The sequence below is a fragment of the Arvicanthis niloticus genome, chromosome Y, assembly GCF_011762505.2.
Source record: "Arvicanthis niloticus isolate mArvNil1 chromosome Y, mArvNil1.pat.X, whole genome shotgun sequence".
Lineage (NCBI taxonomy): Eukaryota > Metazoa > Chordata > Mammalia > Rodentia > Muridae > Arvicanthis > Arvicanthis niloticus.
In genome coordinates, this window is record NC_133431.1 from 5,311,144 (window position 1) to 5,325,132 (window position 13,989).

General features: G+C 39.2%; 1 long non-coding RNA gene and 1 pseudogene across 1 annotated transcript in view; one reads left to right on the plus strand and one right to left on the minus strand.

Moving 5' to 3' along the window:
- The window catches only part of LOC143437378 (uncharacterized), a 379,856-nt gene that overhangs the window by 154,281 nt on the left and 211,586 nt on the right, over positions 1-13,989 (plus strand). The window lies entirely within an intron of this gene.
- On the minus strand, positions 5,348-5,498 carry LOC143437437 (U1 spliceosomal RNA; annotated as a pseudogene).

Consider the following 13,989-nt stretch of genomic DNA (forward strand, 5'->3'; position numbering starts at 1 on the left):
CTGGTCTACAGAGTGAGTTTCAGGACAGCCAGGGCTACACAGAGAAACCCTGTCTCGAAAAACCAAAAAAAGAAAAAAAGCAAAAAACAAACAAACAAAAAAAAGTTGACCCTCAATATCTGAGGAGGAATGGCTCCAGGATTTCTCACAGATGGCAACTTAAAGTCATGGATGCTCAAGTCTCTTATAGAAAATGGAATAGTATTTGCATGCAGCCTACACATACATTCCCAATGAACTTACAATGCTGCCTGAATTACTTGCAATACTGAGGATGAGTCCTAGACAAACAGTTGCTAGGCTGCACTGTTTACAGAATAAGGCCTAGAAAAAAAAGCTTGTCCATTTTTACTACAGGTGAAGCAGTGTGATGAATAGTGTAACTATATTAACTGTTGACCTAACAGAAACTAGAATAACCTCAGAGATGCACACCTGTGGCAGATCATTTTGATTAGGTTAATTGAGATTGGAAGACCCACCCATGGCAGAGAGTGCTGTTTCCATGGACTGGGATGCTGGGCTGAATAAAAAGGAGAAAGTGAGGCAAGCACAGGCATTTGCTGCTCCGTTTATTGACTGTAGCATCAAGAAATCCTCCTCCTCAAGCACCTCCCAGGGATTTCTCTGCACTGACAGGTCAGAACCCCAAACTAGAAGCCACAGTAAACCCCCGCTCTTTAAGTTACTTTTGACAAGGTATTTTAATCATCGCAACAGAAAAAACAAAACTAAAAACCAAGACAGGTAAGTTGAGCCAGGATCCCACTTTCTAACACAGGGTATCCTAAAAGATGCTAGACAACTCAGACATGGCTTCAAACTTCAATCCTTCTGCCTCAGCCCTTTAAGTGCTTGGATAACAGGTGTGACTTACATAGGTAATTTTTTTGTTGCTGTTGTTTTGAGGGTTTTATTTAGAAAAGGTTCAATGTAGCTCAAGTTGGCCTACAACTCACTATGAAGCCGCAGATACTCTGAACTCCAGATCCTCTTGCTTTTACCTCCCAAAATCTGGAATTACAAGGCAAGCACAACCATGCCAGGCTTATTGTTTATTTGACAAGGCCGGGAAGGGATCTCATACTGTAGCCCAGGCTGGCCACAAACACAAAGCAATCTGTCTGCTTTAGCCTCTTAATACTGGGATTTTGGGCATTAGCCATGTAGGAAATCAGATGCAATTAAAAACTATTTTTTCCAGTTCTAGCAATTAAGAACATTTACTATTCTCACAGAGGACCCACATGGTAACCCACAAACCAGTCACAATTCCAGTTCCAGGAGGTTCACTGCCTCTCTCTGACCTCCTATGACAATAAACACACACACTACACAGACACATATGCAAGCAAAACAGCCATATACATAAAATAACAGTATTTTTAGACTCAGAAAATTCTAAAGTAAGTCTCCTGAGACTCAGAAAGTAAACAACTCATAAATCTCAGGAAACCTGGCAGATGCATAAAGCCCCTCCTTCCTCAAGGTTATATAAGCAGCAAGGTCTGCTAATACAGAGAAGACTCTTATAACTGTCCAACTGCATTTAAGGTATATAGAGAACTCCAGGGTTCCAGCTTTTGGGAGGATCACATACAATGGGGTAGACTTTTGGTGATGAAGCCGGCTTTGAGTCTTCTATGCTCCTGTACATAACCCCTCACCCATAGTTCTATAAGTAACCCAATAAACTCATTGGTTCACCAAGTTAAACTTCGGTGATATCATTATTCTAGTGTTTCATCAGTTCTCTAGTTAGTGTGAGTAGACATTTTCTCATGTCTCCCAGAAACATTATCACACTACAGATGGAAATAGTGGTATGTGCCTATAATCCCAGCATTTGGGAAATGGAGGCAGAAGAATCAGAAATTCAGCAAATTTGAGGCCAATCTGGGCTACAATGAGATTCTCTCTCTCTCTCTCTCTCTCTCTCTCTCTCTCTCTCTCTCTCTCGATAAAATAATTAGAAGAATATAAGCTCTGACACATTAAGATACAAAAGGAACTGTTCCATTGCTGGGTAAATAAATGACAGCCTATGTTCCCAGTTTATTCTAAGATCTTGGCCTAACTTTGTTACCTTCCCATGGAACTGGTAAGAACAGGATAGGAAGCAGCCAGGTGGTTTTAGAGCAGAGGGCTACTAAAGTTTCCCTTGACTAAAAGCACTGGCCTTGTGAGAAATTCTGTCCTTGCCTAATTCTAGAAATATTTAAGCCAAGATGTCTTTGGTTCTGCTCTGGCCAGAAGTAAAGATATCACAAGGGAAGTCTGTTCTCTGTTCATCTCTCTCTTTCACATGAGCATCTTTCTTAGAACTGTATATGAAGACATGACAAAAACTGTGAGTGACACCTGGACATTTCATGGTTGAGCCATCTCCCTTCCCATTTTTCACCCCAGTTTCTGTTCTGGACAAAACCGCTCTATTGGAAGGTCAGTGGTATTCCACTTCTGAGATCCATTCTGCTACACAGCAGCTCTGCCCACTTCCTCTCAAGCTCCTACCTATCAGTCTATACCAAAACATTTTTTCTAAATCCATTCTTCTATTATCCATGAACTTCAACATAAGAGTCTGGGGGCTTTTGGGAGCTGACTCCTAGCAGAAAGCAGCTACTACCTTTGCAGCCATCTCAGGCCATATATTTCCAGGTTGATACTTTCTTCCCCTGATAAGAGACTTGTTTTTTCTAGCATGATATTTCTATAAACAGCCCACAACAGCTGAGCACACTCTGATAAACATCTTGTTTTTCTCAGACATACCTGGGACTTGTTGTTTAGTGTCCCAAGCTGCACGCCCCTGCTTGTGCTTATATATCTATAATTGCCTTTCAATAAACAAGACTTGATCAGACACCCTGTCTTGTCTCCATTCTTCGAATCTCTTGTCCCTCCATCCCCACTCTCCTTGCAGACCCTGTTGACTGACCTGCAGGCTAGGTCAGGGGACCACTGACTATGTTTCTGTGTGACTATGAGCTTCTGGAACCCTAACTCCCCACCTGCAGAAGAGGAAAAGTCTCTATCAAACTAAAACCACTTTCTCCATGTTACAACCTGAGAGCAATGATTCAGCACAGAAGAAAATGCTCAACTTCTCCATCCACTAAGGATGATAACAATAACCAGAGAGTTGTTGAGAGGTTTAAATGAGCTAATAGGTGCTAAATACCTAGAACTGTCCCTGGTACCCAGTAAGTTCTCTATAGCTGTTAATGTTCCTGAAAGCATATGGTGGTTTGAATACGAATGGACCTATAAGGATCACTCATGTTTGCATGCACAGTCCCCAGTAGATAAAATGAAATCTCAGTTTTTGGAAACTAGATCTCCAATGTAGAGGTGTTGGGAGATAACTTTTAGAGATGTTTGGGTCAAGGGGCACCACACCTATGAATAAATTAAGGCCTTTTTTTCACAAAGAGGTTTTTTAGCAAGAGAGTGGGATGTACAGTTATAAACAATAGCATCCAATTTCTCTCTTTCTCCCTTCCTCCTCTTTTCTGTATGCCTCTTTTCATGGAATAAGGCAAGAAAACCCTCAACTAGATGCAGCTGCTCTAGACTTTTAACTTCCTGACCTGTGAGAAATAAATCTCCTCTGGGTATGGCCATTCACACCTGTAATAACTCCAGCACTTGGGAGGCAGAAGTATGAAGAGCACTGTGAATGTTGATGCCAGCCTGGGATACATACACAGTTCCAGACCAATTTGGGTTATATGAGAGCTTGTGCCAAAAACAAATGGTGGGGCATGGTGTTGCACTCCTGCATTTCATCACTTGGAAAGTAGAGGCAGGATCAGGAGCTCAAGGTCACAAGCTTGGTGGCAGGAGACTCATCTGCTACACATGTCCAAGACCAGCCTAGGCTGTAAGAAACTCTATCCTCCTCTGACCCCCAAATAGCAGAGTGTTGCTGTTTATGTTGTAATTATAATACTCAAGAGACTGAGGCAGAAGAATCAGCAGGTATGTGAGGTTACATTGTCTTAGTTACTTGTTTTGTTTGTTTGTAGACATGTTCTCATTACGTAGCTCTAGCTGTCATGGAATTTACCATGGCCTTGAACACAGACCTGCCTGTCTCTGCCTCGCAAGTGCTGGGATTAAAGGTGTGCACCACTATGCCCAGCTGTCTTATTTTTATATTGTTGTGACAAAACACTGTGACCAAGACAATTTATAAAAGAAAGCATTAACTGGGCTTCTGGTTTCAGAGGGTTAGAGTTTATGGTGGCAGCACAAAGGCATGGCAGCAGAAATACCTAACAACTCACATCTTGATTTCATGTAGGAGGCAGACAGAATACTGGGAATGGCACTAGTCTCTTGGAATATCAAAACCCACCCCAGTCACAAATGGTCCTCCAACCAGAACACCTTTTAATCTTTTCCAAACAGTTCCACCAGTGGAGAACAAACAGTCAAACATAATGAGTCTAAGGAGGCCATTCTCACTTAAATCACCACACACAAAGAATTTTCTTTTTAATATGTTATATATTTATTATAAATTATAAAGCTATACAAAAAACATAAGTTGCTCAATGTTGTCTTAACTGACAGCATGAGACTGTTAAAACTACACCATTCTCATTTACAATGCTCAGTTTAAGGAGGACAAGTGGCAACCCGTCTTCAAAAACAAAACAAAACCCATGAATTAACAAGCACAAACATCAAGGGCAAGACAACTATGGACTACTATTTGATGAGGAATTAATAACAATTTAAATATAATAATCCTTCAGTCAGGAGGCTTGAGATTGTAGGTCACTTCTGAGAACTATCATACATCCTTTGACTAAATGTGAAAAGTGATTTTTAAAAAATCCTAGTGCATCAAATGTCTCTATATATGTAAGCTTTTTTTTTTTTTAAACAAAGTGTCACTCCCCTCTCTACTTTCTTATATTCCAAGATACTAGGAGGAAAAAAGGGTTATTTTCAGTATAATTTGAATGTGTAAATACAGATAGATGCTTCCACCCTTTTGGGTGTTAAAATATTACCTCTGGTATTTCAAAATGTGCACAGTAGCCATATGTATTTAGAGATTAAAACCATCAAGGTGGAAGAAAGGGAGAGAGGCTGCTAAAAAAGATGCTTAGTCACCCAATAAGTAGGGCATCTACTAAGCAGTATGCCACAAACTAGGATACTTCAGCCAAACACAAACATAAGGCTGACTCACAAGAGACTACAGGGAGATGAATATGAAGGAAGGCATACAAAAAAAAGTTCTAGAACACCAAAGACCATAGAGGAACTTTTATGCATCTGTTCATCAAAAATAAGCAAACATTACAAGAAGCTACTATGCTGAATGGCACACAAACACTAATTCTTTTATTTAATCAAAGATCAGGGGAGAGTGCACTTCGGGATACCACAGGGGTTAGCACATCTGGAGTGCAATGGACGAGCCTCGCCCTGGGAAAACAACCTTTGTGATCATGGTATCTCCCCTGCCAGGTAAGTATGAGTTGGGCAGGCCACAGTATTACCTCACCCTGATCATCGACACACTGTACAGTTACGGTCAATTATACTACACAGTCTTTTGGCCTTGTTTTCGAGACTACACAGGTTTTATCTTACACAGATGAGAGTAGAAACTTCTAAATACTTGATGAAAATACTCCGTCCAACCCCCTCCCCCCAAAAAAAAAATTAAAAAGAAAAAAAACCAGGGACCTGATTTTTGTCTCTTTGCATATCCCCACCACTTTTAGTGATGTCTCAAAGGTTTTTTTTTCTCTTTTCCCTTTTTCTTCCAGATGTATTAACTCTTAAACCACTCCTTGCTGCTATTACAATGCTAAGGCGATTTTACGTTTTTCGTTGAATCTTTTGCTAGTAACAGAAGTTTTAGCTTGGATCTGTCATGAGCCGTCTGAATAAGGCAGCACAATAGGCTGTTTCAAGGCAATTGCTACTGCATTTAAGAGAATCGATTAAATTCCTCGCTTCTACTTCTCAAAATTGCAAAGAGAATTCGGTCAACAAAATTCTGGGAGGACTACGTATTTATTTGTAAAACGCTGTCTGGGTTTAAGTTAGCAGTCAGTGCTCTTAAACACTGAGCCATCTCTCCAGCCCAGAAAGAAATTCTTAATGACTTGGGATTGAAGGGGAATGAGAACCGACAAGAGAGTATAGCACTGTTGCATTTGAAATCAATAATTGACTTTTAAAACAAATATACATAGAATGGATTTGTGTCCTGAGTCACAGAGGGTGTGTTTAAGTCTCAGGAGGTGTGTCCTGAGACAAAAGGGGATGTGCTTAAAACTCAGTGGGCATGTCCTGAGACACAGGGTGCATGTTTAGCATTCATGGGGCATATCCAGAGTCACAGGCAGCATGCTTAAGACTAAGCAGGCATGTCCTAAGACACAGAAAGCCTGTTTAGGACTCTGGGGGCAAATTTAAGACTCAGGGGGTGTGTCCTGAGTCACAGGAAGTGTGCTTAGACTGTAGCATTATTCTTTCATGATAATGAAGAGTAGACAATTGTTCAAAGGCTTGACTGTATTAAATACACTCACAGGGTTTCTGTCTTCATGTTTCCATTGTTATGAAGAGAAATCATGAACAAGACAACTCATATAAAACCAACAGTTTAATTGGGACTGGCTTACAGTTTCAGAGATTTAGTCCTTTTTCATCATACAGGAAGCATGGCAGGCATGAAAGAAAACATGATGCTATCGAAGAAGCTTCTTGATCCAAAGGCAGCCAGGAACAGACTATCTTCCAGGGAGCTAATAGGAGGGCCCATTCTGCACTGGGTGGAACTTCAAAGGCCACCCCCACAGTGATTCATTTCTTCCAAAAAAGCCACATCTCATAATAACTTCCTCCCACTCCCTGAGCCAAGCATATTTCTACTACCACATTCCACTGCCTGGCCCCCATATGATTGTGCAAACACATGAGTGTATGGGGACCATATTTAAAAATAGCATAATACAAAATATGTGAGGTTCAAATTAAAAAGTCCTCATCATCTACAGAAGTCTAATAAATGTTAAAAGTCGAAAGATCAAAGTCTCTTCTGAGATCATTCCAATCATGTAATTATAATCCGCTATGCTTTCAAAAATATAGCACATAATATCCATCCAAATTCACAGGATATAGGTCACCATTCCTAATCACCATTGTGAGGAAATACTGGGCAAAAAGAAGACCAAAGCCAGCAAGGAAATCTCCAAACTCTGCATCTCCATTTCTGATGTCAAAGTGTTCTTCAGATCTCCAACTGTTTCTACCCTGCTCACTGCAACACAATTCTTTCTCTTTGGCTGATTATATTTCCTGAAAGTAGTTTGCCTGAGAAGGTATCCCACAGCTCAGGAATCTAAAACTCTTGGGGTCTCCAAAGTAATTTCAAAATTACAGCTTCTTGTTCCAGTATTTGGGATCCACAGATGATCTTCTGCGCTCCTCAAAAGAAGCTGGGTCTCTCTCCAGCTCTGCCCTCTACAGTACACTAGGTTCTGCTTGACTCCACTCAACTGCTGCTGCTGTTCTTTCTGCTCATTCCATGGGACTGACATCTTCAACAAGCTGGGTTCTTCTGTGACAAACAGTCTTGACTGCATTCCTCTCATGCTCCCTTCATGGTGCCAAGCCTCAGCTGCGCTACATGAAACATTCATGCCTTAAAACTAGTGCCACCTGGGTGAGTCTTACCCAGAACTGAGTCAAGCTTTATCACAAGCGACAACCTTGGCTACCTCTGGAATACAACTTCTTTCTCCTCTCAGAAAACACCAGAAGATGTCACCTCAGTGGTGCTGGTTTCTTCTTCATCACCACTAATTTTTTAACTACAGCTAACCAGCATCAATTGTCTCAGTCGTTCCTTCTATTCTTTCCTTGAAAAACAGAGCCACATGGACAAAGCTCCCGAGTTCCTCTGCTTTCTGGAGCTGGAACTTGGCCCCTTCTGCTACTTCATCACCAGTTTTCTAGTTTTCAACAACTTCACTGCCTAAGCTCGGTTGTCCTTGTACTTGCTCTGTAGATAAACCTTGAACTCAGATCTGCATGGCTCTGTATTCTGAATCTTGGGTAATACATGTGTAACACTTTGCCCATACCTAAGCTTTTCCTTACTTTAAACATGTTCTGGGCCAGGAAGACTTGATTCAGAGATGTGCTTGATGTTTATCTGGGATTTACGGAATATACCTCCATGTCTGTACTTAAGTATTTTATTTTAGATCTTAAAATGATAACCCAGGATAGTAATCACAATTCATTAATTGTCAACTTCACACATAGTGGTAACTCTTGTGTCCACATGAAAACAACAACTAGGTAATAATAATGCCTAACATGATACAGTTTTCCTTCATACAACTTCAAATCCATAAGATTAGGTGGAAGGAATCTTGCCCTAATGTCACCATTCCTTTAATTCCATTTAATATCATTGATCACAGAATTTAGCTTCATTCAACTTCCTGGTTAGATTTTCTCTTTTGACCTAAAATTTTATATTTATTTTCTTTCTAAGATTACTATGCTTGCTCAAATCATCATGAGAATAAACATAGGTCAAAGGATTTGCTGGCTTCACTGAGACTTCCTTTGTCAATGCAATGAACATCAACCTCTTTACCTTATCTTCAAGGACACTCTACAGACAAAGGCAAAAGGCAGCAACATTCTTCTGCAAAACATCATAAAAACTATATACAAAGTTCAAATCACACTCAGTACATATGTGTTTCATATTCCTACTAGGTTGGCACAGTAAGTTCCACTTAATGTATATACAGATCCAAAGTCTAAACATCCACATTGCTCCATAAAACAAAACAAAAAACCACGGTCAAGTCTATCATAGCAATGCTTAAATCTGGGGTAGTAACTTCTGTCTTAGATAGAATTTCCATTGCTAAGAAGAGACATTGAAACTAAGGCAACTGTGTTAAAGGAAAATATTTAATTGGGCCTGGCTTACAGTTTCAAATGTTTAGTCCATTGCCATCATAGCAGGAATGTCAGCATGCAGGCAGCCATGATGCAGGAGAAGGAACTGAGAGTTCTGCATCCTCATGTGAAGGAAGTCAGGAAGAGACTGTCTTCCAGCCAAGTCATAGGAGGGTCTGTTTTGTACTGGCCTGAGTTGGAAAGATCACCACCATAGTGATGCAATCCCTTCAAAAAGGTAACATCTCCCACAAGGCACATCTCTTAATATTGCCACTTTGTAGTGTCAAACATATTTAGATCACCACAGTTTATACCTACTATAAATTCTTTCATGCTTTTAAGAATGATTAGGACATGCAGTCTTTAATATTTTGATTACTTTCAGATGGTTTCTCTCTCATATGTGTTCATTTCTGTATTCAGAAACCACTGTGGCACGTAAATGATTTCCCAACTTTAGTACAATCAAAAGATTTCTGCTCAGTTTGTGTTCTTTTATGTCTTTGGAGAGTACAGAGATATGTACAGGCTTTACCACATTCATTACATCTGTAAGGTTTCTCTGAAGTGTGTGTTCTTTTATGATACTGGAGACCACTCTGACATGAAAAGGCTTTACCACATTGATTACATTCATAAGGTTTCTCTCCAGTATTTGTTCTTTTATGTCTTTGGAGATGGCTGTGACATGAAAATGCTTTACAACATTGATTACATTCATAAGGTTTTTCTCCAGTATGTGTTCTTTTATGATATCGGAGACCACTGTTAGATGGAAAGGCTTTACCACATTGATTACATTCATAAGGTTTCTCTCCAGTATGTGTTCTGTTATGATATTGGAGACTACTGTGACATGAAAAGGCTTTATCACATTGATTACATTCATGTTTTTCTCCAGTATGTGTTCCTTTATGTCTTTGGAGACGACTGTGACACAAAAAGGCTTTACCACATTGATTAAATTCATAAGGTTTCTCTCCAGTATGTGTTCCTTTATTATATTGGAGACCACAGTGACATGAAAAGGCTTTACCACATTGGTTACTTTCGTACAGTTTCTATCCAGTATAACTTCTTTCATGCCTGCAACAGTAATGGGCACATGTGAAAGCTTTAACATATTCATTAGCCTGATCAATCATTTTACCAATATGAATCAATTTTACAGTTGGTCTAATAGTAAAGAACACTCAGATCATAAGGTTTTATCCCTTTGATGTTCATGGTTGTACTTGCTCACTGTGGATTGCTTTACCTCATTGAAAATGCCTGTGATGGTAAGGGCATTTACTACATGGCTCACATTTATAGCTTCCTTTTCTATATGAGATTTCTATATGATGTATTTCACATGTCTGAAGAAATACAAAACAATTCAGAGCATTAAAATGCTGATAACATTCTTAGTTTTCCTGTAGTGTGAATCAAACCACAGGAGCACTGTGAACCAGGATGAACAGAAGAATTTCCAAACTTCTAGTACCTATAGAGATTTTCTGCAATGTGACATTGGGGCTGTTCCCAGTAAAGTCAGAAAATGAATTAACTGAAAACACTATCAAATTCAGAAAGTCTACCAAAGGCAGAATACTACATATCTTCTCATTGTTCTGAAATAGATAAAGGTACATTCTTTTTTAATATCCCTATGCTCCCACGGTTGCATACATTCTGACAATTGAAACACCCATTAAAACAGCAGAACAAATGAAAGGTTTCTACATTGAATGCACACACATTGACTTTTTGTTCATTGTAGACATTATTAATGTTTCTCCATGAGAACATTCTTGACTCTCATAAAATGACCTCACAATAAACTTAAAAATTTCACCACAAGAATATGAGTATCACCAACTTTATCATGGAGTAATTGCTTATTAGGTTATGGATACATGTTTATCAATATTCAATGTGCAACATCTAAATATTATGAGACTATACAAATTGGTAGTTACACAATATGGTTTTAATGGAGATACATATCAAATAAAGGAATCACTGAAGGCATTGTTTCCTTCTCTTCTTTCTTACAGAAATGCCTTGCAAACACCAATCAGATAACTGACATTGAGGTACACAGTTTTGGAAGAATATTATAATTATAGCTACAATAAAATGACTGATATTTTACACACTTGCTTTCTTTTAGAACTTCCAGATCATATTAAAATTTTCTCACAGGCATATTTGTATCAGTTTAGACAATAAAATTACCTTTCATGACTTCTAGAAGTTTGATGTTGTTCTTCAATATAATGGTCTTCCAAATAATAGCCTAAAACATGGTACCAGAAAATGAATGATATGGTATTGGAATTAAGCAAAATTCAACTTACTCTGAATTTTCACAGCAATGAACCTGATTTATTCAACTCAATATTACTTGTTCTCTATTGAAATAAGAGATGATCATCAGTAACACAGAAACATTTTTTTTCTTTTATATTGAAAAGCAAAAGGAAATTCACAGACTTACCTATAGCAGTGAGGTTCCAGTAGGTCTCAAGCATCGCATCTTTGTAGAGATTCTTCTGGGAAGGATCCAGCAAATTCCACTCTTCTTCAGTGAAGTTCACATGCACATCATCGAAACTCACTGCTTCCTAAAATATTCCATACATGTGTACAACACAAAGCCAGATACTGACATCACTACAAAGTAAAGTTATGCTTCCTAGACAATATATTCTTATAATTCACATGATTCCTCCACTTATTTTCTGACACACGAATTATAAGATAATCACCATGTCAGTTTAGAAGAAACTTGAAATACTGACACTTGGACCCTTGACACAGGATTCACCTGTGTCACTCCTGAACCCTTTGAATAGGATATAGCCTTGCAACAAAAATGGCAATTGAGAGAGATATGCAGGAGGAAACAGATCAACTGTACTGAGCACACATCTGAAAAGCTGTATGAACAATTACTAACTACAAAGGTGACAGGCAAGCTGCCTGTATTTGCTCATGTCTTTAATCAGACAGGCAGGTGTATGTCATTGAGCTGGATGCCAGCAGTCTATGCAATGAGTTTCAGGACAGCAAAAGTTACATGTTAAGAACCTCACTCTGCTACAAAAATAAACCAGGAAACAAAAATGATAGAATGAACTAACAGTTCTTTACTGAAATTCCTGCAAAGAATTATACATTCACTGCAGTTTTGTATTCATCTTGCATAAACATAAAGTGAACCAGTTTAAACAGCAACATTAATTAAATTTTACTAAAAAGGAATGCATGTTTAAACAGTTAAAATTTGACAGATGAAAATATTAGTAATATATATGTTTTTGCTTTTTGTTTTTTCTTTCTTTCTTTCTTTCTTTCTTTCTTTTTTTTTTTTTTTTTTTTTGAGGTAGGGTTTCTGTGTATATCCCTGGCTGTCCTGGAACTCACTCTGTAGACCAGGCTGGCCTTGAACTCAGAAATCCTGTCTCTGCCTCCCAAGTGCTGGGATTAAAGGCATATACCACCACCACCAGCAATAATGTATATGTTGATCAGAAATAAAGAATGCAGTTCAGGAGATATAGCTCAGGAGTTGAAAGATCTTGCTAGTCTTCCACATAATGGTGGTCAATGTCTAGCATACACATGTGGACCAACACCTGTTATTTCTTCAAGATCAGGAGGTCTGAGGCCATCTTCTGACAACAGTAAATGTGAGGCACACATTCATATTCATGCACACACGTATAATACACGTATTTATTCAAAATTTCAGAACAAACACAAGAGTCAGCCAGAACATCATACACCTACAATTCAATGACTCTGAAGCATCAGATAATATTGACGACATGAGCATAAGCCATCCAGAGAAATAGAATATAATCTATATATTTTGCCGAATTCCAAAATCAAAGATGTGGACAAAGAGCAGCACAAAACCATGTGCTTATTGAACAAAAACATGTCAGGTGGCTTATGTGGTTTCTGTATCTACAATCAGAACAGGAAGTGCTTAACAGAGAATTTTGTTCTAGAAAACCAAAAACAGAATGAATAAAGTTAAAATATAAAACCACCATGTTTGCAAAATAGCATAGCATTGAACAGCAAATGTGTGCATAGTATCTTATGTGATTGAGGGACAGAGTCCAAATGGGGAATGTATGGGAGCATGAGAAGACAGATAAAGGATCAGGTTCAACCACAACACTGGAGACACTCAGAACAAAATTTATCCTGTCTAAAAGAAATAACACAGTAACACATCTGTTACTTTTTTCATTTTTGTTTTTTTTTTCTTTTTGAGACTGGGTTTCTCTTTGTAGCCCTGGCTATCCCAAAACTCACTCTGTAGACCAGGCTGGTGTCAAACTCAGAAATGCACCTGCCTCTGCCTCCCAAGTGCTGGGATTAAAGGTGTGCGCCACCACCACCTGGCAACAATGACACATCTTAACAGGCAGCCTTTCAATCCTTCAGCTGGTATTTTTGAGTGTTTTGGGGTTCCAGTCCATGCACCAAGATGTTGTGCCCAAGTCACTGGGACCCCAGAGACCACCAAGAACCTACTGCAATGCAAATACACAAAGTTGTATTCCAGAAGTTGCCAAGGTTGTTCCTTGTTGTGCACCTGGAGTCAATCATGTGTGAGAATCACCCAGGTGGTATTGGTTTCAAAGGCATAAATGAACCTGTCATGCAGAGCAGCTAAGGCATGGCACGGTGAAGGGAGTGCATGACAGAAACGCAGTTAATCCTAGTCGCAGGGGAAGAACCCAGCATATGGACGATGTAACAACACTTCAGAGAATATGTCACCTCAGTGGTGCTGGTTTCTACTTCATCCTCACTAATTTTTTAACTACAGCCAACCAGCATCAATTGTCTCAGTCGTCTCTTCTAGTCTTTCCTCCCAGAGCCACATGGACAAAGCTGCTGAGTTCCTCTGCTTGCTGGGGCTGGAACACGGCCCCTTCTAATAACATCGTTTCCAATCACTAACCCTGGAGTCACCATTACAAAAAAAGACCGTGACCTGATGGTGACAGGGTAATA